This window comes from Culex quinquefasciatus, chromosome 1 (genome assembly GCF_015732765.1).
Source record: "Culex quinquefasciatus strain JHB chromosome 1, VPISU_Cqui_1.0_pri_paternal, whole genome shotgun sequence".
NCBI classification, from domain to species: domain Eukaryota; kingdom Metazoa; phylum Arthropoda; class Insecta; order Diptera; family Culicidae; genus Culex; species Culex quinquefasciatus.
In genome coordinates, this window is record NC_051861.1 from 112,356,611 (window position 1) to 112,380,157 (window position 23,547).

Consider the following 23,547-nt stretch of genomic DNA (forward strand, 5'->3'; position numbering starts at 1 on the left):
TTTCACTTTATCAGAGGTTTTTTAACATACTAAAATTTTTACAAAATACTGTATTTTTTCGAAAACACTCAAATTTTTATTATTTGCAATATGGGTAGCGAAATTTTGTACGCTTTTTTATTTTATTGGAGTATTTTTTTAATACCAAAATTTTCACATATTACCATATTTTTTCGAAATCATTCAAATTTTAAAAATTTGCGATATGGGTAACAAACGAAGCGAAATTTTGTATGCTTTTTCACTTTATCAGAGTTTTGTTTAGTTAAAAACTAAAATTTTCACAAAATACCGTATTTTTTTAGAAAATACTCAAATTTTCAAAACTTGAAATATGGGTATCAAACGAAACGAAATTTTGTATGCTTTTTTACTTTTAGAGTTTTATTTTTTAAAAAATAACAAAATTTTCACAATTGCCATATTTTTTCAAAATTACTCAAATTTTAAAAAATTGCTATATGGGTATCAAACGAAGGAAAATTTGATATGCTTTTTTATTTAATTAGAGTTTTTTTTAAATGCTAAAATTTTCACAAATTACCGTTTTTTCGGAAATACTACAATTTTTAAAATATGCAATATAGGTATCAAACGAAGTGAAATATTGTTTGCTTTTTCACTTTATTAGCTTTTTTTTTTTAAAAATACCAAAATTTTCACAAATTACCATATTGTTTCGAAACCACTCAAATTTTAAAAAATTGCAATCTGGGAATCAAACGAAGCGAAATTTTGTATTTTGTATTATGTATGTTTTGATAAATTAAGTATTTTCGAAAAAAATAAATTAAATTGTGATTTTTTGTTAACCTCTTATAAATTGATAAAGCATACAAAATTTCAATTCGTTTGATATTCGTATTGCAAATTATGAAAACTCGAGTACTTTCGAAAATAATACAATATTTTGTGAACAATTTTGAGTACATATTTATACTTTGAAACTTACGACATTCTCAAAAAATATATTCTTAGCGAAAGCATTGAAAATTTAACATCATATGGTTGAATTAATCGAATTAAGAAAGATTTTAAAAATGAGTTATCGTCCATTATCGGCGATAAGATTTAATTGGTTTCAATAAATATTTAAAATAGAATTTTGCAACAATAATTTGTTCAAAACGTTCAATTGTGTTTAAGAAATTACATTTTAAAGTATTTTTTTTTATAGATCACTGATGGACTTCCACTGATTGTGGAATGCTGTTAACAAATCGTATATTTTAAATTTTCGTATTGTGCTATAACTAGTGATTCATTAAGTTCAAAACCTTGTGACAAAATAAAACCATTAAAAAATCATTAAAAAACTTCTTAAAATTGTTTTTTTTTTTTTGCTTGAAAGGTGCCCAAAGAATGCAAACATATTTTAGAAACTTGCTTTAAACATTTGAAAACATTGAGTTGTTTCAAGTAAAAAATCACGAGAAATTAGATTCTTAAGGAAAAACCTAAGATCAGAACAATTTCCAATAATTTTAAATTTCCCGGGAATTTATTTGAAAATCTCTCATTTCCCGGGATTTTTGTTTACCCCAAATCTGACAGTTGAAACCCTTACTCATTTCTGGGTAGGTTTGCTTTCGACAATAATTGGGCTTTTTAGAATGAGGGAAAAGATAGTGCTAAGTTAGAATTGAGAAATCTTGTCAACATTATTAAACTGGCACCACTACTTGTAAATTTTTCACGAAACTAGCAACACTTCTAATGCAAATCGTTTTAATTTAGGTTTGGGGTATAGCGGGAGATCCGTCATCACAACAAGCGAATCAAACTTAAAATTGGTCATATTTCAAGATGATTTTGAACAAATTAATGTCGGCCTCGATAAAGCTATCAAATCTGCCTGAAATAAATTCGATATTGGTTAAATATAGCCAGTCATTGCTCTATTTTAATCACGAAAACCGGGTCCCAATTTGAAATCAAACCCAGATCGTCAAATTTGGTCATCCATCAACAACCTCCATGGAAATCGATCCACTTCAATGCGCTGATCAATTAGTTCGCCAAACAATCGACGATGGCAGCACTGTACCCGACCAAAAAAACAACCCCCAATTATAATCTTCGCACCAGCAACGGCAATTAGGTCATTCCAGCTTCGAACCAACGGGCCCCCAATCCATAAACACCACCACACGGTAAGCTAATTTACGCCAAAAAGCTGGGTAATAACAAACGCATAATTACACCTCACCTCTCATCTCGTGTTTCAAAAACAAACGTGCGCGCGCGCTCTCAAAATTACCGTATTCATGAGTTTGGCCAAAATTGAGACCTCTTGAAGAAGCCATCATTATTGGAGAATCTGGCACCGAAATCGGGAAGCCGCGCGCTATTGTTTCACGCGAAGAAATTTCGACCGAAATCCGCAATACTCTGCGCATTGCGGGAAGTAGGAACAGCATGCCATGACTTATGGTACGTTCGTTTGAAGAGCCGGTGCGGCACTGAGTGCCGCACTCGTCGGTGTCAGTTTTGGTTCAATCGAACGTCATTTGTCAGTGCGCGTGGAACTCGCATGAAACTGAAAAAATATCGAGTGCGGCACTAGAGTTTCAGTTCCAAGATGGCGGCGAAACTCGTGCGGAACTAGCGCGAGTTTCTTCAAAGAAACACTTTGACAGCTCTAAGTGCGGCACTCAGTGTGGCACTAGCCATCAAACGAACGTACCATTACTTCAAAAGGTGGCCACCTACATTGTTCACAACCTTGCACCACAGCTGTCAAACGTTCGCGTCGCTTCGAATCGATTGCAGATTCATTTTAACGCCAACTTTGTTCCACATTTTAGCTTTAAAGTTATGCAGGTTTGACAATGCGGTTATGCACATTCAAACGTCATTTTAATTGTTTTCGCGCTGCAAGTTTTGGGGAAAACGGCTTTCGCCGCCGCCAACTGCGACGCCAATTTTGCTCCGTTGTTTTTTTCTTCTCCACATGCTCGAAAAAAAAAGCAACAAAAAAAGAAAATTTTAATGGAAACCTCCACGCCTGCAGGCTGGCCAGCTGGCCGTTACCGTCTTCTTCCGCGAATCTTTTTTTTTTTGTTGATGAACGGGCGCCGGAAAAGTGCATTGACTGAAAATGTGGCCGGCCACACATGCGCCGAGGGGGTGGATTGACCTCAGCGAAAAAGGTGGAAATTGCCGCGAGAACCGGTTTGGAAAGCAATTTTGCCGAGAATTTAGAGGCGCCAAGAAGTTGTTAAATGTAACAGGAGAAAGATTGGAAAATTGGCATCACTTTCCGTTGGAAAAAACCAGTTGGCAACACTTATAAAGTTTTAAGATACATTTCAAAATTAATTTCAAATTACGAGTATTTTTACAAATCGCTTGACTTTTTTTTAACAACTATAGAAAACTAACTTTGTTGGAACCGGAATTCCGGATTTACCGGTACCAGCCACATTGGCCAGATGACCCAAAATGGATGCTATGAAATCTTTTTTTTTTTTCATTTTTGAACACTCATCACAAGAGTTTTGACATATCGCATGACATTTCCGGATCAACATTTGAAAAGGGCGCATAAGCATTTTGACAGCTGGAACTATTTTGCAAATTCTGAGACAACCGGTAAATATTTAACAAAAATCCGCAGTGTTTACACTTCCATTTTTTTTTGGAAAAGTTTCCGTTTGTCTCGGAATTTGCAAAATTGTTCCAGCTGTCAAAATGCTTATCCGCCCTTTTCAAATGATGCTCGAGATTTGATACCTGTTTCGGAAAATACCAAATCCAAAATGTTCAAAATCAATAAATATGCGTTAAACAATTCATTCTTAATAGTAAACAATTTAAAGATTTTTAAATTAAGATTTTTAGATTTTTAGATTTTTAGATTTATAGATTTTTAGATTTTTAGATTTTTAGATTTTTAGATTTTTAGATTTTTAGATTTTTAGATTTTTAGATATTTAGATTTTTAGATTTTTAGATTTTTAGATTTTTAGATTTTTAGATTTTTAGATTTTTAGATTTTTAGATTTTTAGATTTCTAGATTTTTAGATTTTCAGTTTTCTGGATTTTTGGATTTTCAGATTTTTAGATTTTCAGATTTTTAGATTTTTAGATTTTCAGATTTTTAGATTTTTAGATTTTTAGATTTTTAGATTTTTAGATTTTTAGATTTTTAGATTTTTAGATTTTTAGATTTTTAAATTTTTAGATTTTTAGATTTTTAGATTTTTAGATTTTTAGATTTTTAGATCTTTAGATTTTTAAATTTTTAGATTTATAGATTTTTAGAGTTTTATATTTTTAGACTTTTAGATTTTTTGATTTTTTGATTTTTAGATTTTTAGATTTTTAGATTTTTAGATTTTTAGATTTTTAGATTTTTAGATTTTTAGATTTTTAGATTTTTAGATTTTTAGATTTTTAGATTTTTAGATTTTTAGATTTTTAGATTTTTAGATTTTTAGATCTTTAGATTTTTAAATTTTTAGATTTTTAGATATTTAGATTTTTAGATTTTTAGATTTTTAGATTTTTAGATTTTTAGATTTTTAGATATTTAGATTTTTAGATTTTTAGATTTTTAGATTTTTAGATTTTTAGATTTTTAGATTTTTAGATTTTTAGATTTTTAGATTTTTAGATTTTTAGATTTTTAGATTTTTAGATCTTTAGATTTTTAAATTTTTAGATTTATAGATTTTTAGAGTTTTATATTTTTAGACTTTTAGATTTTTTGATTTTTTGATTTTTAGATTTTTAGATTTTTAGATTTTTAGATTTTTAGATTTTTAGATTTTTAGATTTTTAGATTTTTAGATTTTTATTTTTAGATTTTTAGATTTTTAGATTTTTAGATTTTTAGATTTTTAGATTTTTAGATTTTTAGATTTTTAGATTTTTAGATTTTTAGATTTTTAGATTTTTAGATTTTTAGATTTTTAGATTTTTAGATTTTTAGATTTTTTGATTTTTAGATTTTTAGATTTTTAGATTTTTAGATTTTTAGATTTTTAGATTTTTAGATTTTTAGATTTTTAGATATTTAGATTTTTAGATTTTTAGATTTTTAGATTTTTAGATTTTTAGATTTTTAGATTTTTAAATTTTTAGATTTTTAGATTTTTAGATTTTTAGATTTTTAGATTTTTAGATCTTTAGATTTTTAAATTTTTAGATTTATAGATTTTTAGAGTTTTATATTTTTAGACTTTTAGATTTTTTGATTTTTTGATTTTTAGATTTTTAGATTTTTAGATTTTTAGATTTTTAGATTTTTAGATTTTTAGATTTTTAGATTTTTAGATTTTTAGATTTTTAGATTTTTAGATTTTTAGATTTTTAGATTTTTAGATTTTTAGATTTTTAGATTTTTAGATTTTAGATTTTTAGATCTTTAGATTTTTAAATTTTAGATTTTTAGATATTTAGATTTTTAGATTTTTAGATTTTTAGATTTTTAGATTTTTAGATTTTTAGATTTTTAGATTTTTAGATTTTTAGATTTTTAGATTTTTAGATTTTTAGATTTTTAGATTTTTTGATTTTTAGATTTTTAGATTTTTAGATTTTTAGATTTTTAGATTTTTAGATTTTTAGATTTTTAGATTTTTAGATTTTTAGATTTTTAGATTTTTAGATTTTTAGATTTTTTTTTTAGATTTTTAGATTTTTAGATTTTTAGATTTTTTGATTTTTAGATTTTTAGATTTTTAGATTTTTAGATTTTTAGATTTTTAGATTTTTAGATTTTTAGATTTTTAGATTTTTAGATTTTTAGATTTATAGATTTTTAGATTATTAGATTTTTAGATTTTGAGATCTTTAGATTTTTAAATTTTTAGATTTATAGATTTTTAGAGTTTTATATTTTTAGACTTTTAGATTTTTTGATTTTTAGATTTTTAGATTTTTAGATTTTTAGATTTTTAGATTTTTAGATTTTTAGATTTTTAGATTTTTAGATTTTTAGATTTTTAGATTTTTAGATTTTTAGATTTTTAGATTTTTAGATTTTTAGATTTTGAGATTTTTAGATTTTTAGATTTTTAGATTTTTAAATTTTTAGATTTTTAGATATTTAGATTTTTAGATTTTTAGATTTTTAGATTTTTAGATTTTTAGATTTTTAGATTTTTAGATTTTTAGATTTTTAGATTTTTAGATTTTTAGATTTTTAGATTTTTAGATTTTTAGATTTTTAGATTTTTAGATTTTTAGATTTTTAGATTTTTAGATTTTTAGATTTTTAGATTTTTAGATTTTTAGATTTTTAGATTTTTAGATTTTTAGATTTTAGATTTTTAGATTTTTAGATTTTTAGATTTTTAGATTTTTAGATTTTTAGATTTTTAGATTTTTAGATTTTTAGATTTTTAGATTTTTAGATTTTTAGATTTTTAGATTTTAGATTTTTAGATTTTTAGATTTTTAGATTTTTAGATTTTTAGATTTTTAGATTTTTAGATTTTTAGATTTTTAGATTTTTAGATTTTTAGATTTTTAGATTTTTAGATTTTTAGATATTTAGATTTTTAGATTTTTAGATTTTTAGATTTTTAGATTTTGAGACTTTTCTAGATATTACGATTTTCAAATTTTATATTCTTAAGAATTTCAGATTTTGAAATTTTGAAATGTTTAGATTTCTAGACTTTTACATTTTTAGTTTTTCAGGTATTTGTTTTTTAGATTTCTTAGTTTTTTTTTATCTTTAGATTTATTTTGTTTTAATTTTTTGAGACCCAAAGTTTTTTTTTATTTTCAATTTTTTTAGATTTTTTTAATTCTAATTTTGTTTTTTTGTTGCTTTATTTTCTATTTCTTGATTTTTAATTATAAATTTTTAGTTTGGTTTAGTTTGGTGCACAATTAAGTTCGTAGGCGTAGGGTTTTTTTTTTGTTAATATCGCAATTATAATACAATTAATTAATATTATTTGAAATACAAATCAAATTTGCACTGAAATGAATGAAGAAGAATTTTACAGAAAGTACATTGTACAAAAATACGATTTACCAATTGTCTTCCATTTGAAAATCCAACTGCAACGACTCCGATAATTCCAACTAATTTTCTAATTTGCCTATAAATCGAGGAGCGGCACTACACGCTCACCAGCAATTACTCATGTTTGCCCACACTTGTTTCATCGCGAATGCCACAGAAATGTTCTACATGCGACCAACCTTCAAATTCAAACGGTCGTTTCTCGATGGCGAAATTGCGCGGATTTCCGTCGAAGCGCACCCTTAAATGAATATTTACGGCGTTGTGCCATTTTGCCTAGTTGCATCCACGCGTGAAATTTGCAAACCAAACGTCAAAATTTGCCGCGCGCCAAGCACGCCAACTTGATGTTTTTTGCTTCGACATGACTACCCGAACGCACGCATGCTTCAAATTAGAGACCTTCGCATCCGCCAAAGTAGGCGTTGCAATTAACATTGCAAATGTCACATTTTACCGCGCTAAATTAGTCAAAGTAGGCCCCGCAATTTCCCAATCCCACGCGCCGCGATAAAAGGGGTCGCCATATTGGAAAAAAGAGTATTGCCAATCGCGCACCAAATTTGAGTGCGCGCTGAAGAAGTTTTCACAGGTGACGGTGGAATGCGTCCACGGATCTTACGCCACTGCGAGTTTGTTTTGGTTTTTTTGCTGCGACTTTTAAGGGACTCTGGTCGAACTTGCTTTGCCGCAGGCGAAACAACTCTCGATTTGCAATCTTGAGCGAAGCAAAAAAAAAAGGCAATCTTCGACCCGAAACGAGCAATTTGGTAATCTGGCAGGCAAAATGTTACCCCAGGCCAGGGCTCCAGCGGGGTCCCGTCGTCGAAACGTGCCCTGCAGGCGCGCACTTGCGGCTCGGCCAAACAGGTTCTGCAAAGTGCACGGCGAAGCCTACTGCGATGTTTTTGTTTGAAATCACAATACTGGCAACACTGTCGCAACTGTTAAAAATTTGCATCATGGCGTGAATTTATCCTTTTGTTTACATTTGAAACGAACAATTAACTTTGTAAATATGTTGAAATTCAAAACAAAAAATCTGGCAGCACTGCTGCACAGCATGACACGTGAAGATAAATTGCAGGGAGCAGAGAAAAAAAAGCCAAAAGCAAACCGCGAGACCCAACTATCCACACAACTTGCTTAGCCACTTTCGCTTTTTTAGGATGAAACGAGTTATTAAATGGATTACCTAGTGGCGGGGGCCACTGGGTAGAGATTGCCGGCGATTACGGCCGCGGCCACATACTTTTGCGAGCCGCGGCCAAGGAGGGTTGCATAATATCTCGGCCAGCGGGTCTGGCAACACTGCGCGAGGGGTAATTGCCGAGATCCGATCTAATTCCACACGTGGCGATTGACAGCTATGACGAGAGGAGAAAAACGATGGCAACACTGGCGATGGTGATTAAAGGGAAATTGAATTTAAACGTTGATTGATTGTCGGCTGATTAGCGTTGCGCAATTAATACGGTGTGAAACTGGCAATTAGGATTAACACTCGCGTTCGTTGAAAAAGTAAATCAAATTCCCGAAAAAGCCACGGTTGCGCAACACTGCTTGAAACCCCTTTTGTTTCACCTGTCAAAAATGGGCCCGCAGCGAAAGTGCGTACCCTATTTTGGGTCGCACAACTTTGACACAAATTCAAATTATCAAAATAAGGGTCGCCATACTTGCGCGCGCCCATTGTTTAGCCTAGACAATTGACGCGTCAAAGATGGCGGTGCGGCACGTGAGTCACCTCCTTAGGACAGAAATAAACTTTCATTCGAAATATTTTGCGCACTCGTCAAAGCAAGCGTCGATCGCCGATGGGACGCGTGCGGTTTCGAAAATTAACCAGGCGATGACCCTGCTTGCTGAGTTCCGAATTTGGGGAGGCGATTGAGCGACAGGTTGGCCAAAGTTGGCAACACTGATTGAGCAAATAAAATCAAAAGTATTCAAACTGCAAAGTGGATTGCTTTATTTTAATTTCGCTGAATTTTGCTAATTCGAATGCATTCCAACAACAAACGACAAACACCGGTTGTCAACCCGATTTTTACATTTAGGGAGCGTTCTTTTATAACATAACCCAAAAATTTGAATTTTTAGACCTCCTTTCTCCCATTACTCCCAAACAATTTACATACTAATGTTATTTTTTTGTATGGAGCGTAACACGGCCTCCGACCACCCCTCCCTCCCTACTGCGTTCCGTAATAAAAGAACGCTCTCGTGAACCAAACGTCAAAAACTAAAAACAATAGTTTGAAAAATCTAAAAATCTAAAAACAAACCAAAAAAACTAACTTAATCCACCTATGTGGTTGGTGCCTTCCTCACTCTTTTCCAACAATTGGTGATATGTGATATGATGGGTTCGGACACAAATTTGATCTAATTCCGTCTAAAAAAGTTCCGGAATACAAAAAACACAAGGGCTCATAAGTGGCATCATAAGTGGTCATATCTTGATACAGGGTTGCCAGATCTTCAATGTTTTGGACTCGTTGGAAAGGTCTTTCGATTACCTAACCATCGGTGGGTCGGATGATGGATCCGAACATTGTTTACATGCATTTAAGTGAGATCCGGCTACAAAAAAAGTACATAAATATCACTTAAGTGGTCATAACTCGAGACAGGGTTGCCAGATCTTCAATGTTGTGGACTCGTTGAAAAGATCTCTTGATTACCTAACCAACGATGGGTCGGATGATAGATCCGGACATTGTTTACATACATTTAAATGAGATCCGGCTACAAAAAAGTACATAATATCACTTATGTGGTTATAACTCGAGACAGGGTTGCCAGATCTTCAATGTTTTGGACTCGTTGGAAAGGTCTTTCAATTACCTAACTAACTATGTATAACATGATGATGTTTGGTTCAGTTTACTGCCATTGATTCAACTTCCGAAAATATGCGAAAACACATTTTTATACATAACTTTTGAACTACTTATCGAAACTTCAAACAATTCAATAGCACCGTATGGGACCCTAAACCAGGTCGAATGCGACTGGTTTGGTCAAAATCGGTTCAGCCAGTGCTGAGAAAACTGAGTGACATTATTGGTCACATACACACACACATACACACTAGGGTGGCTTGAAGTTGTATGGGAAAATTTCAAAATGGACTGATTCAATCAGAACAGCCATTTTCCGGTCCCATTTGGGCCTCCAATCAACCCCCCAAAATTTAGGAGCGATTGGACTTGACCCGGCTTTCCGCAAAGCGATTCAAATTTGTATGGAAATTTGTATGGGAAAACCCTCTTTTTTACATTTTGATTTTTATAATTTTCATTTTTCACTCAATTTAAAAACTAACACCGTAGAAGTATAGTCCTGAAAGTCCTCTAAAACTTTCCAGAAGAAAGTATGGTCCTATCTTGCTTCTGGAAAAAGATATAGAGTTTTTAAAAGAGGCATTTCAGAATAAGTGCTGAAAATTATATTTCTTGCCAACACTGCCAGTACTTCGGTAGATATTTCAAAATCTTATTTTTTAACGTAATAAGGAAGCAACCTAGCAAAATGGTGTCTTGGGAAAAGTCGTTGTATATGAATGTGGCTTTTATTTAAAATTATTGACATGCAGGGTGACACACCTACAGGGTGTCAACCAAGCCCTAACTTCTACTGGTGACCTTTTAAAGCGTTGGTGTCTTAGGAAAAATTGTTAAGCTACTTATTCCAAAAAAATGACATGTTTGGAAGACAGGGTGGCACATCTACAGGGTGTCAACCCATTTCTAGCTTCTATTTAAGACCTTTTTGATCACTGTAAAAGGGTACAAATCGCAAATTAGACCTGCCACGCAGAAACAATTGTTAAGCTACTTATTCCAAAAAAATGACATGTTTGGAAGACAGGGTGGCACATCTACAGGGTGTCAACCCATTTCTAGCTTCTATTTAAGACCTTTTTGATCACTGTAAAAGGTTACAAATTGCAAATTAGACCTGCCACGCAGAAGGAACAAAAATTCGTAAAAAGTCAGTTTTTCACATAAAATTTCCTGGGGAATCGATTGCGCATTTAATTTAATGTTACATAAAAAGTGAGGGTCAAAAATTGTAAGTACAGGATTTTTTTTCACAAAAATCACTATTTAAACAAAATTATAACCCGTCTGAAAAATTTTCAAATTCCAAACTTCTGAATGGCTTAACATTCCAACGCCAAAGGTTGGAACGGTAACTTCAACTCAATGGTTCTCGGGCATAACTCAACAAATCAAGATGATTCTTCTTTCCAGTGGTTTGTTAGGATGTCTAGATAATTCTAAAACTTTGAGAACTTAATTTGATCAAATCTGTAATTTTTGCGATCAAAAACATCTTTCTAACTTGTTTTTTCAAGTGTAAAAAAACGCCAAAAAATCTGCGGAGGCAGTCGTTTTTAAAAAAGGTGGAACGATGTTTTCGGTCGCAGAAATTACAGATTTGTTCAAATCAAGTTCTGCAAAATTTTAGGATCATCTAGACATTCTTACAAATTACTGGAAACAAGAAGTGTTAAAAAATGAGCAACTTGGCAGAAGACACCAAATCAATAAAAAAAAATCTTGAAAAGTTACAGATTTTTTTAATATTCACGTACCATTTTTGTATGAACAGCTGCCAAAATTGTATGGGTGAACCAATAACCCAAATGGCTTCTTTGGTGATAGGGAAGGCATCCACAAAGATTGAGCCAAATAAAAAAAAATAATAAAAATGGTCGAAATCGGCCGATTTTGTAGAGATTGCTCCAATGTCCTAAACATTTTTACAGAATAAATTCCATTATTCAGCTTCCTTTCATTTTATGGAGCAATTTACAGAAAAAATACAACTGATCGGAGAGTTGTCAAACTAGCATCTTAACATTTTTACCGTGTTTTCAATCATGTGAAATCGATTCCCCAGGAAATTTTATGTGAAAAACTGACTTTTTACGAATTTTTGTTCAGCCTCCTTTTGCGTGGCAGGCCTAATTTGCGATTTGTACCCTTTTACAGTGATCAAAAAGGTCTTAAATAGAAGCTAGAAATGGGTTGACACCCTGTAGATGTGCCACCCTGTCTTCCAAACATGTCATTTTTTTGGAATAAGTAGCTTAACAATTTTTCCTAAGACACCAACGCTTTAAAAGGTCACCAGTAGAAGTTAGGGCTTGGTTGACACCCTGTAGGTGTGTCACCCTGCATGTCAATAATTTTAAATAAAAGCCACATTCATATACAACGACTTTTCCCAAGACACCATTTTGCTAGGTTGCTTCCTTATTACGTTAAAAAATAAGATTTTGAAATATCTACCGAAGTACTGGCAGTGTTGGCAAGAAATATAATTTTCAGCACTTATTCTGAAATGCCTCTTTTAAAAACTCTATATCTTTTTCCAGAAGCAAGATAGGACCATACTTTCTTCTGGAAAGTTTTAGAGGACTTTCAGGACTATACTTCTACGGTGTTAGTTTTTAAATTGAGTGAAAAATGAAAATTATAAAAATCAAAATGTAAAAAAGAGGGTTTTCCCATACAAATTTCCATACAAATTTGAATCGCTTTGCGGAAAGCCGGGTCAAGTCCAATCGCTCCTAAATTTTGGGGGGTTGTTTGGGGGCCCAAATGGGACCGGAAAATGCCTGTTCTGTAAAATCGATCATTTCGAGCCACCCTAATACACACACACATACCCACACACGTACACACATACACACAGACATTTGTTCAGTTTTAGATTCTGAGTCGATATGTATACATCAAGGTGGGTTTTCAAGCTTTAAATAAAAAGTTCAATTTTAGAGCAGGATTATAGCCTTACCTCAGTAAGGAAGGCAAAACCAAATAAGAAACAATTAAAAAATCAGCAAAAAACTTTAAAAATCCAAAATTAAAAAAAATTATAAAGGAAAATTAAAAATTCTGATTTTAATTCTAAAAATCTAAAAATCTAAAAATTTAAAAATCTAAAAATTTAAAAATCTAAAAATCTTAAAATCTAAAAATCTAAAAATCTAGAAATCTAAAAATCTAAGGATCTAAAAATCCAAAAAATCTAAAAATCTAAAAATCTAAAAATCTAAAACTCTAAAAATCTCAAAATCTCAAAATCTCAAAATCTCAAAATCTAAAAATCCAAAAATATAAAAATTTTGAAATCTAAAAAACTAAAATTTGAAAAAATAATAAATCTAAAATTTAAAATTTTAGGATCTTAAAATCTAAGAATCCGAAAATCTTAAAAATTCAAAAAAATTAAAATCTTTAAACCTAAAGTTCTCAACATCCAAAAACCTAAAAACTAAAAAAAAACGAAAAAAAAACGAAAAAAAAACTAAAAAAAAATAAAAAAACTAGAAAAAATTTAAAGAGCTAAAAAAAAATCTAAATAATCTAAAAAATCTGAAAAATCAAAAAATCTTAAAATTTTAAAAATCTCAAACAAAAAAAAATCTAATAATCTGAAAATCAAATATTTTAAAATCATAAAATCTCAAAATTTCAAAATCTAAGAATATTTTTGATTGTCAGATTTTTAGATTTTTAGATGTTAAGAACTTTAGATTTTATAATTTTAAAATTATTTTTTGAATTTTTAGATTTTCAAGATTTTTAGATTCTTAGATTTTAAAATTCTAAAATTTAAGATTTTTAGTTTTTTAATTTTTTATAATTTTAGAATTTTTAATTCCTAAAAATTCAAAAATCTGAGATCGAAAAATGTAAAGTTCTCAACATATAAAAATATAAAAATGTTGAAAAATTCAAAATATATGATTTAAAAATATACATATTTGGAAATCAAAAAATCAAGTTTATCATCTATTATTTAGGTGCATATAATTCAAAAAAATGGTTCTGATATAGTAAGATTTGATTATGATGACAGTCTAAAACAAATTGATCCAGATCACAGACAGACAGTCTGTGTCCAGATCAAGGAAAAATATTTTTTTAAATCAAATACAGAGCGGATTCTATAATTCGAATTTTGCTACTTCGAACTTCGCTAATTCGAATTCAAAAGCACTCCAACGTCAAAGTTGAGTTGTCATAAAAATGTTTACATTTCGACCCTTTTATTCGTCGATTTTCGAGCACGTGATTTGGTGCATTTGACAGCTGTCAGGCGTTCCAATTGGGTTCTAAAATTAAGCTTAAATTCGTGATATTATTGTTCACAACGATAAAGCTTATTTTTCTGAGTACAATGACCCTTTGAACGACCGCAATGGACTTAAAATGGATTTTGAAATCAATTTTTAAAAATTAACATCACGGCCCTTCTTGACGGGAAAGGTCCTACTTGACAGCTCGTTCCAAGAGGACCATAGTTGATCCATCGAAAAAATGTTGTCTTGTCAATATTTTTTTTTGCATGAAAATGAAAAAAAGTGATCAGAAATGGATTTTAATCGTATTTTTAACCGTTGTACATAAAAAAATACATAGGGCTTTAGTACCCAATTAGCGAATTCGCTAATTCGAATTAACGAATCCGCTCTGTACGGATGTTTACATCTTTCACCAACATACACGCAACTTTAATGCTAGTCAAAAAAATTTTTCAATTTTACGACCAAACTCAAATCTTGATTGAATCCGAAAATTTATCTCATCTAGCGATTACGACGACGATAATGACATCTGTCATCATCGCCATCGCGCACGGTAAACAAGCCGTCAAACGCCTGCTTTACCCATCAAAATTGGTCAAACAAACAAGTCTCTGCGCGTTCGATTTTCGAAAAACACACCAATTTCACCTCTTTCGTGTGAGATGTGATTTAACTCACAGCAAGCGAAAACACAAAAAAAAAAATCATTCACGATCACGTGTGCTTGCTCGCTTGATGGTTTGACGGATCAAATTAGCCTCGGGTTTTACGTAACGAATGGCTACCCGCTCAAAAGTCCGTCAACCTCGCACGGTAATTCGACATTAGTTGCGCCGTTTGGTCAGCTAATCGCTGAAACTTCTAAATGTCAGCGACTGCGCCGCCATCTTTGTTCTGTCAAAGTGCACGCTAAACGCACCGCAAAAAGTTTTGCAATTCGAACCAGTTCCGATGGGAAATGGTGAACAACATTGTTGAGAAAAAAAATGCCACAAAAATTTGCGCCGAATGAATTCGAAGTCGGTTGTTAATGAGTTGTTAAGCGGTATTAATTCACACGGCATTTTAGCAGTGTTGTTGTGGTTGGTGGTTTCCTTGTTTTATGGCCGCTGCCACCGCCGCCATTACTATTTATGACACAATTTGGACAGCTCACTGAACTGAAATTCTTCTGCTGCTCGCGTGATCGCGGATCGTGCGAAAGATAATTTTTTTTTTATTTCATTTGGTTTAAATTAGAAGGCCTTGGCGCGGAAAAATGGAGGTTCTTCGGCGTGAGCTTTTGAAGCTTGTTATTTATCGATTGCATCAAATCAAAACATCAAGTAAACACAAGTTTGACAAGCCGCTCCAAACTATTTCAACTGAAATGTTGAACATCGATTGACCAATATATGAACATTTCTGAAATCTGTCTGATTCGTGGAGCGGTTTAAACTCACTTTTATTTAGATTCTGCAAACGTCAAATCCATTTGAAAAAATGTTCGATTTATATTTATTTATCAAAATTCAGTATTCTGACCATAAAAAAAATATAAGCCAGGTGAAAAAAAAAAAATTCTCAATTTCAAACACTCGTACAAAAGTGGCATCAGTACTTTTTCTTTCGCTGTTTTCATTTATTTCGGAAGTACCACCTAACATGGGTGGCAAGGAAAAAGCCTCATAAAACATCCCCATTCAACAAAAAACCAGTAGTTGGTGATGTGCTACATGGTTGATTGCACACAGCTTCCGGGTGGTGCAACACAACGGGTTGGCCGCACTTTCGGTTTTATCACACTTGAAAACGTGCGCACTTGTGCGGTCAAGGTGACGGTGAAAAGGTGGGAACGTCAAAATTTTTCTTCAAAATTCACATGTCTTGCAAATAAGAACAATTAAATTTTGCAATTTTAGTTATATATTAAAAAAATAAAAAATAAACTACTATTTTTTGTTCCCACCTTTTTCAAACAATCTTGACAACTTAAGACTGTTGAAGCTTTCTTCTCTCTTTGAAGTGTGGTGTGCCACCAGCAACGAATGGTCTTGTAGGCCTCATCAACATCACATACACTCACTCATTTGCTTGTAGAGATACTACAGACAACTACCACAGGAAAGAAGCAAACTGATTACGTCGACGGCAGCAGAAGCAGCGGCAATTACCTGACACAACCCCAAGTCTAGCCGCGCAAGCCCTATTTTTACAGGCGGTTGGTGCGCGAGTTGGAGGTGAAATTGGCGGGAAAAAATCTGAGCCTTAGTTAGACGAAGGTTATTTAACTAGGTTGTGAGAATTTATTCAAAGTTTACTTGACTTTTAAAAATCAATGAATTAACATATCTGTGTTAAGTTTTGATCCGGATGGTCAAACAACTTAGTTTCAATCACGTTTTGCGAGAATACATCGCAGAAGGCGCTGACAGTTCACATGCTAGAGCGACTCTTCTGATTATTTATTCAATCGTAGTAGACATTGAATTGAGGAACAACCGCAACTACGCGAAGGCCTGACCACGTTGGTCGCATTCGTGATCGATCAACTGGAAAGAGTTGTTAGACGTTGACAGTCGTGTACGGCGGTGTGTGTGCAGGAAATTCTGTTGAATTGTCCTAGTAAAATTTTTGACCGTGCGATGAAATATGTGGGTTCGTCGCTTATCGATCGCACAAGTCACTCGGCGTTGAAGTCTTTCTTTAAGGCTTATGGAGGACGTTTGTGCACTGGAAATTTATGTTTTGATCTAAAAAATGTTAAATTTACATTCTCTTTACACGGATATAAATCCTGTAAGCTAATCCGGTTACTCCATGTTGTCGAATCAGTAAACAATGAAATGTTTCAAAAATCGTTAACATTTTTTTCCGATTTTGAACAACAATGTTGTCAATTTTGAAAACCATTACAGCAAAATCGATTTTTTTGACGATTTTGGTAACATTTCTGTGTTTAAAAAATCGAAAGCGTAGAGTTAGCAAACTAGCTTACAAGATTTCTATCCGTGTATGAAAAACACATTTTTTTCGAGTATCAATTAAATTCGTTCATTTTAATCAAAAAGTTGTCCAAAATGGGCATAAATAGAAAAATCTGTCATTATCTGGCACTGAGGAGGATGAATCTTGATTCTGGCTAACACTTGAAAAATCTGGCAATCCCAGATTTATCTGGCAACCTGACAACCCTGCTTTTACTTTAAATAAATAGTTTTAGATCAATGTTTCTGGAAAACCACTAGTTATTTCCAATTTAGGCCACTAAAAAATACAATTCAAAGTTTTTTCTCTATTGCCATCCACATTCCTTAGGGTGTCCAAAGAACCCCACACCCCTTATTAGGTCATAGATAAAGTACTCTAAATGTTTCAACAGAAAATAATAACACTACAAATTAATTTCCATGAAAATTGCACCTGATGACCCAAAAATCAAAATTTAAAAAAAAAATATTAATTTCCGTAAGGCCCTTAACATCATTTTCTCATCACAACATAAAATTGTTATTTTTAGAATATTCAGGCCTTGAAGAGTAGAATTTTTGTAATTAATTAAATCAATTTAAAGGTAATTTTATTACATATCAATTTGCAGTTGTAGGACTAAAACTTAAATGCGAAAAATGATATGTTTTTTTTTGTCTTCATACTTTTTACAATCAGGCTCTTTGTATATTTGTCAGTAAATTTAAAAATATTATAACATATGTATTCATTATTTACTAAAATTTAATTTATTGAATGAATCAGGTTCCTTGCTTGGTGTATGATTGAGGTCACTTTCATTTTATTCTTTTAAGTATTCATTGTAACGTGTATTTTAGAACTTATAATTATTCCACCATTTTGTAAAGATATTGAAAACTGAAAACATATACTAAAAGGCGAAATAATTTAAATCATTGAAACCAAAAAATCATATTATTAAAACTACTATTATGCAATGGCAAATTCAAAAGTTATATTGACCCTTTCAGCACCCAAAACTGGGCAGCGCTCGTTCGAGAGAATAATAGCATCGAGCCAAGAGAATAATGGCTGCCATTTACGGACACAGAGAAAACAGCTCGAGATGGGCGAGAAAATTATTTCCTCGTGGTTCATTTGGAAAAAAAAAAAGTTCATCCGTCAAAACAAAAAGCGTCGATTACGGAATTCGAACCAGAGACCTTTGACAGACTAACTCAGGGACTTAAATGCCTCAAAAAAAATGGAAACTCAAAAAAAAAAATCACCGCTAATTTTTTTTTCAATATCCGGAGTTGTTTTTGAAAAGGTCCTATAAGCTATTGTCTTTCATATGTTTATAGGACCTAATAAAAAAAGTCGAGATATCACAATTTGCTAGATTAAAAAAATAAACTAACATTAAAAATTATTTTTTCTTTTAAATCGATGGATAGAAATGCCTTACAATTTTAAACAACTTTTACTGTTGAAATAATTAATAATCTGAGAACTATCTAAAAATATAATAATAACGGTACACATCAACTTGAGCTGTTGCACCAAGATTTTTGTTACAAACATTTTAGTATCTTCAAAACTACGGGAACTATTGATATGATTTTTTATTCAGTTATTTACAGCAAAGTTTGACTATTTCTACAATCAGGCCAGATTGAGTCCGTAAGTTTGACAATGTTGGAATAAGAAGACAAAAACTTCTTTGGTTGCTGTGCACCCTTAAATAATCTTTTTGAAAATGTAGAAAAAGATAAAAATAATGCTCAAAGATTGATCTTTCAATCCATTAATATTATTATTAATATTTTTCGATTTTAGCCTCCCTCACCTAGTTCTAAGAAGAACTAAACAAACTGTACTAAATGGCAAATTATAGAGGTTCTCATAAAATTTTGGTTGATTTTATAGATTTTGCATAGGATATATTTTCCAGATACACAGTTAAACTTATTTGGGGATACCGTGGAGATTTTCCCTTATCCCCTTAAAAAAGTGGAGAATCAAAACTTTCCACCTTCCAAATCTCTACAAATACCGAAAAATTGATTTTATTTGTATTTTTTAATTTGGCTCAAACTTTGTGAGGGCCTTTTCCATGACCAGAGAACCCATTTTGCATTTTTTTTAAGTTAAAAAAACATTTTTTTAAGTTCAGAAAATTGGCTATGAGAATGTCTAATTGACATTGAAGATTGTACCTCTGGTTGCTGAGATACAGCGGCTTGAAGAAAAAGAAACAGGAAAATTTAGGTTTTCTAAGTCTCACCCAAACAACCCTCCATTTTCTAATGTCGATATCTCAGCAGCTCATGGTCCGATGTTAAAATAAAGTTAAAAAGTGAAACATTCGTGAAATTTTGTGATTTTTTCGAAAACAGACAGACTAACATTTCTAAAGGGCAGAACATTCAATATTACGACCTTTTGAAAAGTTTGTCTTGATTAAAAAAAATCAAAATAATGTTTTCAAAAAGATCGGAAAATTTCTAAACTTCAACAAAAATATATCATATAAAAAAGGTCACTAATGGTCACTTTTTTTTAATCTATAAGTACTTTTCGATTGCAAATTCAATTTTAATAAAAAATGTGATAAATTTTTTTTCGCGTAAAATTAGTTTTTTTTAAATCAGGCCGTTGCAAATATTTTTTGAAGTTTATGTCCCTCGACTCTGACCAAAGTCGAGGGGGCATTATACACCTGTCCAGTTGTTTTGCCATCATTTATTTCCAAAATATCCAAGTATTGACGAACATTTTATTTTTTGCGAAAAATAAATTTCTTGCGGTGCTGTATATTGGAATTTTATAAAAATTCAAAACATTTTCAAACAAGCCCAAACATGCTAAATATTACTATCAATGCAGAAAAATGCATTTTAGAATGTATTCAGTTGATTCGACTTCTATTTTCATGAAAATTTTGAAGTTTTTTGAAAACATATTTTTTTTGCCCCCTGATTTTTCAGACCAATTTTGAAGGGGGGGGCGACATAAACTTTGAAAAATATTTGCAACCTCACTATTCCTCAAAAATACTTCTCTATGGCTCAAAAGTTGAGGGTTTTTGTCGCCATGTAAACATGTAAAAAATATCGAAAATAAAATTTTGTGAAATTGAGTTTTTGTAAAAAAAAATAAGTTGATTAAAAAATCGGAAAAATCTTTTTTCCGTGTTTCTATTTTTTTCTGCATATTGATCCGAAAATTCATTTAAAAGTTACGAATTTTCGAACATTTGCGTATCATTTTTGTATGGACAAAATTTTATGGAGACTTGTATGGGTGAACCAATGACACAAAAACTTCTTTGGTCATAAGAAAAGCCCCTACAAAGTTTTAGCAAAATCAAAAATTACAAAAAATAAAAATTGTCGTAATTGGCCGTTTATCATTCCAACGCCCAAGGCTCCAAAAAAGTTGGAACGGTAACTTCAACTCAATGGTTCTCGGGCACAACTCATCCAATCAAGATGGTTCTTCTTTCCAGTGATTTGTTAGGATGTCTAGATGATTCAAGGACTTTGCAGCACTTAATTTGATCAAATCTGTAATTTTTGCGATCAAAAACATCGTTCCAACTTTTTTTTTTCGCGTGTAAAAAAAAATTCGCCAAAAATTCCGCGGAGGCAGTCTTTTTAAAAAAGGTGGAACGATGTTTTCGGTCGCAAAAATTACAGATTTCTTCAAATCAAGTTCTGTAAAATTTAAGGATCATCTAGACATTCTTACAAATCACTGGAAACAAGAATCGTCCCGATTGGTTGAGTAATGCCCGAGAACCAGCGAGTTGAAGCTACCGTTCCAACTTTTTTGGGAGGCTTGGGCGTCCGTGTAAGTTGGACATGCGTTGGGCGTTCCAGTGTTATGTAGAGAATTGAGATTTATAAAAACAAATAATAAAGCCTTTTGTAATTCGGAACCTTGAACAAAGTGTTCAAATTGCATGGAACATTTAAAAAAATGTACCATGGAGTTTGAACGATTTTTTCATGTTCCGAATTTCATGAGCGCTTGTTCACGATTTTGGGAACTGATTTTTCTCCGTGTAAGCTATTGTTAGTATTTTTAATAAAGAAAAAAAACCTCGATTTTACTTTAGTTTATTGCTCTTATGCCCATCAAAAAATGCTGTTTATTTGTAAAATAGTTTAATCTATCGCTTATAAAGGATTTAGAAAGTAGGTAAATTTTATTCCAGATGATGTAAAATTGAAGACAAATATTTTAGTATTTACTTCTAGAATGTCCAAATTTGTTTTGCTGTTAAACCTGCCCAAAGGGCTTCACCGGTCCAGATGGCCGTGCGCACTAGCGCGCTATCTCAGTGTGGGCTTGGTTTGAATCCAGAAGGCATGAATTGCAATTCTATTTCCAGTTGCTTAAAAAAAAGGAGCTTAGCTCAAAGCAAATTCCACAGCAACCCATTTTACTGAAATAACAAAAACAAACTCACCTTTTAATCCTGATGAAGCGCACTCGTCCAAAAAATCGAAACGTCAGCTCAGAAAAAAATCCACTTCACACCCCGACGCCGACGCAGCAAGCCAAGACAATTTCACTCTCGATTTTTTTGTCTACTCTTCTCCGATTTCGCTTTCCGTCCACTCTCTTCCGCCCAAAAATCATCCAAACACCCAAACAAATCACTCTCTATATTACACCGCAAGTACAAAATCAGCAACGTGTGCGTTATTCTCTGTTTCAAACACAAAAAAGAAAAAGAGAAGAGGTGTTGTTTTGCCCCACAAAAACCAAAAAAAAACAAAAGTTCGGTTGGGCGATTTAATTATTGTGCCCCTTTTTGAGCACACTTGCACTGAGAGAAAAAAAAGGCAGCTTAATTAGGTTTTAAACGATGTTCTTTTTTTGTTTTTGTTCCGCTCTTCTTACTCTCTTCCTCAAAACAAAACAAAAAATCAAGCAGCATAAAATAGAAAACTATGTTAATGATCACTTTTACTGTATGGAGTTTTTTTCTTCTTCTTTCTTCAATTACCGGTCCCAGATTGGCGCTAAATGAAAATTAAAAGCCGAAAAAAGGCATGTTGGAAAAAAAACACACGGAAGAAATCAATACTCGAAACAAACAGAAAAAAAACGCAACACACTGAAACAAAAAAGCAGTCACAAATTGGAGGAAAAGTTTCGCAAATCCAAGCAGGCCGCCAACCACGAAGTCCGTTTTCAACAAAAAAAAAGTTAATCACTTAATCTTGGCACGTTTTCGTTTCAGCGCTCACTACGATTTATCGCAAGTGTTTCAACTAATGCGTTTGTATGGGTGCAATTTGATATCTTGGCGAACGCGCCGCGAAGATGTGCGACCTTAAGGTTCCATACTGCACTTCACCTTAAGCGCCCCCCGCTCCATCTTCATCTGTCTCTCTAAATGCAGCAGTTTTTCACATTCGATTATGTCGATTTCACAATTTAAGTCTCTTCTCTGCCTCTTCAGCTTCCCTTTTTTCTCACCAAATGTTTACCCCGCGCAGACAATTTATGTGAGCTTTTTTTTCCTCCTTCAAATCAAGCTTAGGAAAAAAAGCCGTCTGCACTTCACTATTGAAACAAAAAAAAATATCGAGAAAAAATAGTCAAGTCGCGCGCTCACATAATGCAAAAAAAACGAGGCACTAAACAAACGTCACTCAAGCCGCCCTCTCTCTCCGCGCGCGCGCGCGCCCTTTCAAAACAGGGCGCCCGACCTCAACTGTCAAACAAATATTCACCTAAGCAGGCCACGCGCGCGCTCGAACCTTTTGTCGGTCTACTCGGAGCCACTGTTTATCGAAAACTAATCCCGCGCGGTTCCGCAAAAAAAGCCCGTGCCTTGCGGTTCGGGTACTCACCTGCGGAACTCACTCTCCACAGGGTGAGAGCCACTCTCAGTTTGAGAGATTGAAAGGCGCTCAGTCGAACCAACTTGCGAAGGAAAGCGAAAATACTCAAAGTACCGCAACGCGGTTTAGATGAAACTTGAAAAAAGTGTCATGAAAAGAAGTCTATGACAGGTCGACCAATGTTTTGATGAGATAAACTTCAAATTGAGAGCCGCGCGCGGTAATTCGCAATCAAAACAATGTGCCTGCGCAAAGCGCAGAAATGTGACAGGTCACGCGGTCAAAGCAACCTTCGGTTGCGCTGTCACCTTAGGTCGCAAACGTCGTCTTTCAAGCTAAGAACCCCAAATGACAGTAATTAATCGTGGGGCGAACTCATTTCAACCGCGGGAAAGGTCATATTCTTGAACCCAACTCCTCCATCCAAAAGGTAAACAATGCGATTCGCGCAGACCCTGCCCGTAACCGACCTATCCCATCATCGCTTGATGTTTTCTTCCAGCGTTGACTTCCGCGTTTCGCGATTACCTCATTCCCGCGCAGCTTCCTTCTGCCTGCAATCAGGCAGCCCTCCGCATCGCATCGTAGTTGGCCGCGAACTTACAAACATACAGTTTTATGATACGCTCGAGATGTGGGCCCCTACTGCGATCCG

At 32.9% G+C, this 23,547-nt stretch overlaps 1 protein-coding gene across 3 annotated transcripts in view; it reads right to left on the reverse strand.

Moving 5' to 3' along the window:
• LOC6053158 overlaps positions 1 to 22,839 on the reverse strand; it is a 35,767-nt gene extending 12,928 nt beyond the window's left edge. The window contains exons 1-2 of one of the 3 annotated variants that reach the window (XM_038257713.1): positions 22,782 to 22,839; positions 21,506 to 21,702 (exon numbers count right to left, since the gene is read on the reverse strand). The gene's annotated coding sequence lies outside the window, so the exon portion shown is untranslated. Of the gene's footprint in view, positions 1 to 21,505; positions 21,749 to 22,524 lie in introns of all 3 variants that reach the window. The other 2 variants (XM_038257702.1, XM_038257707.1) reach the window with 2 other exon arrangements.
• Between the last annotated feature and the right edge of the window lie 708 nt (positions 22,840 to 23,547).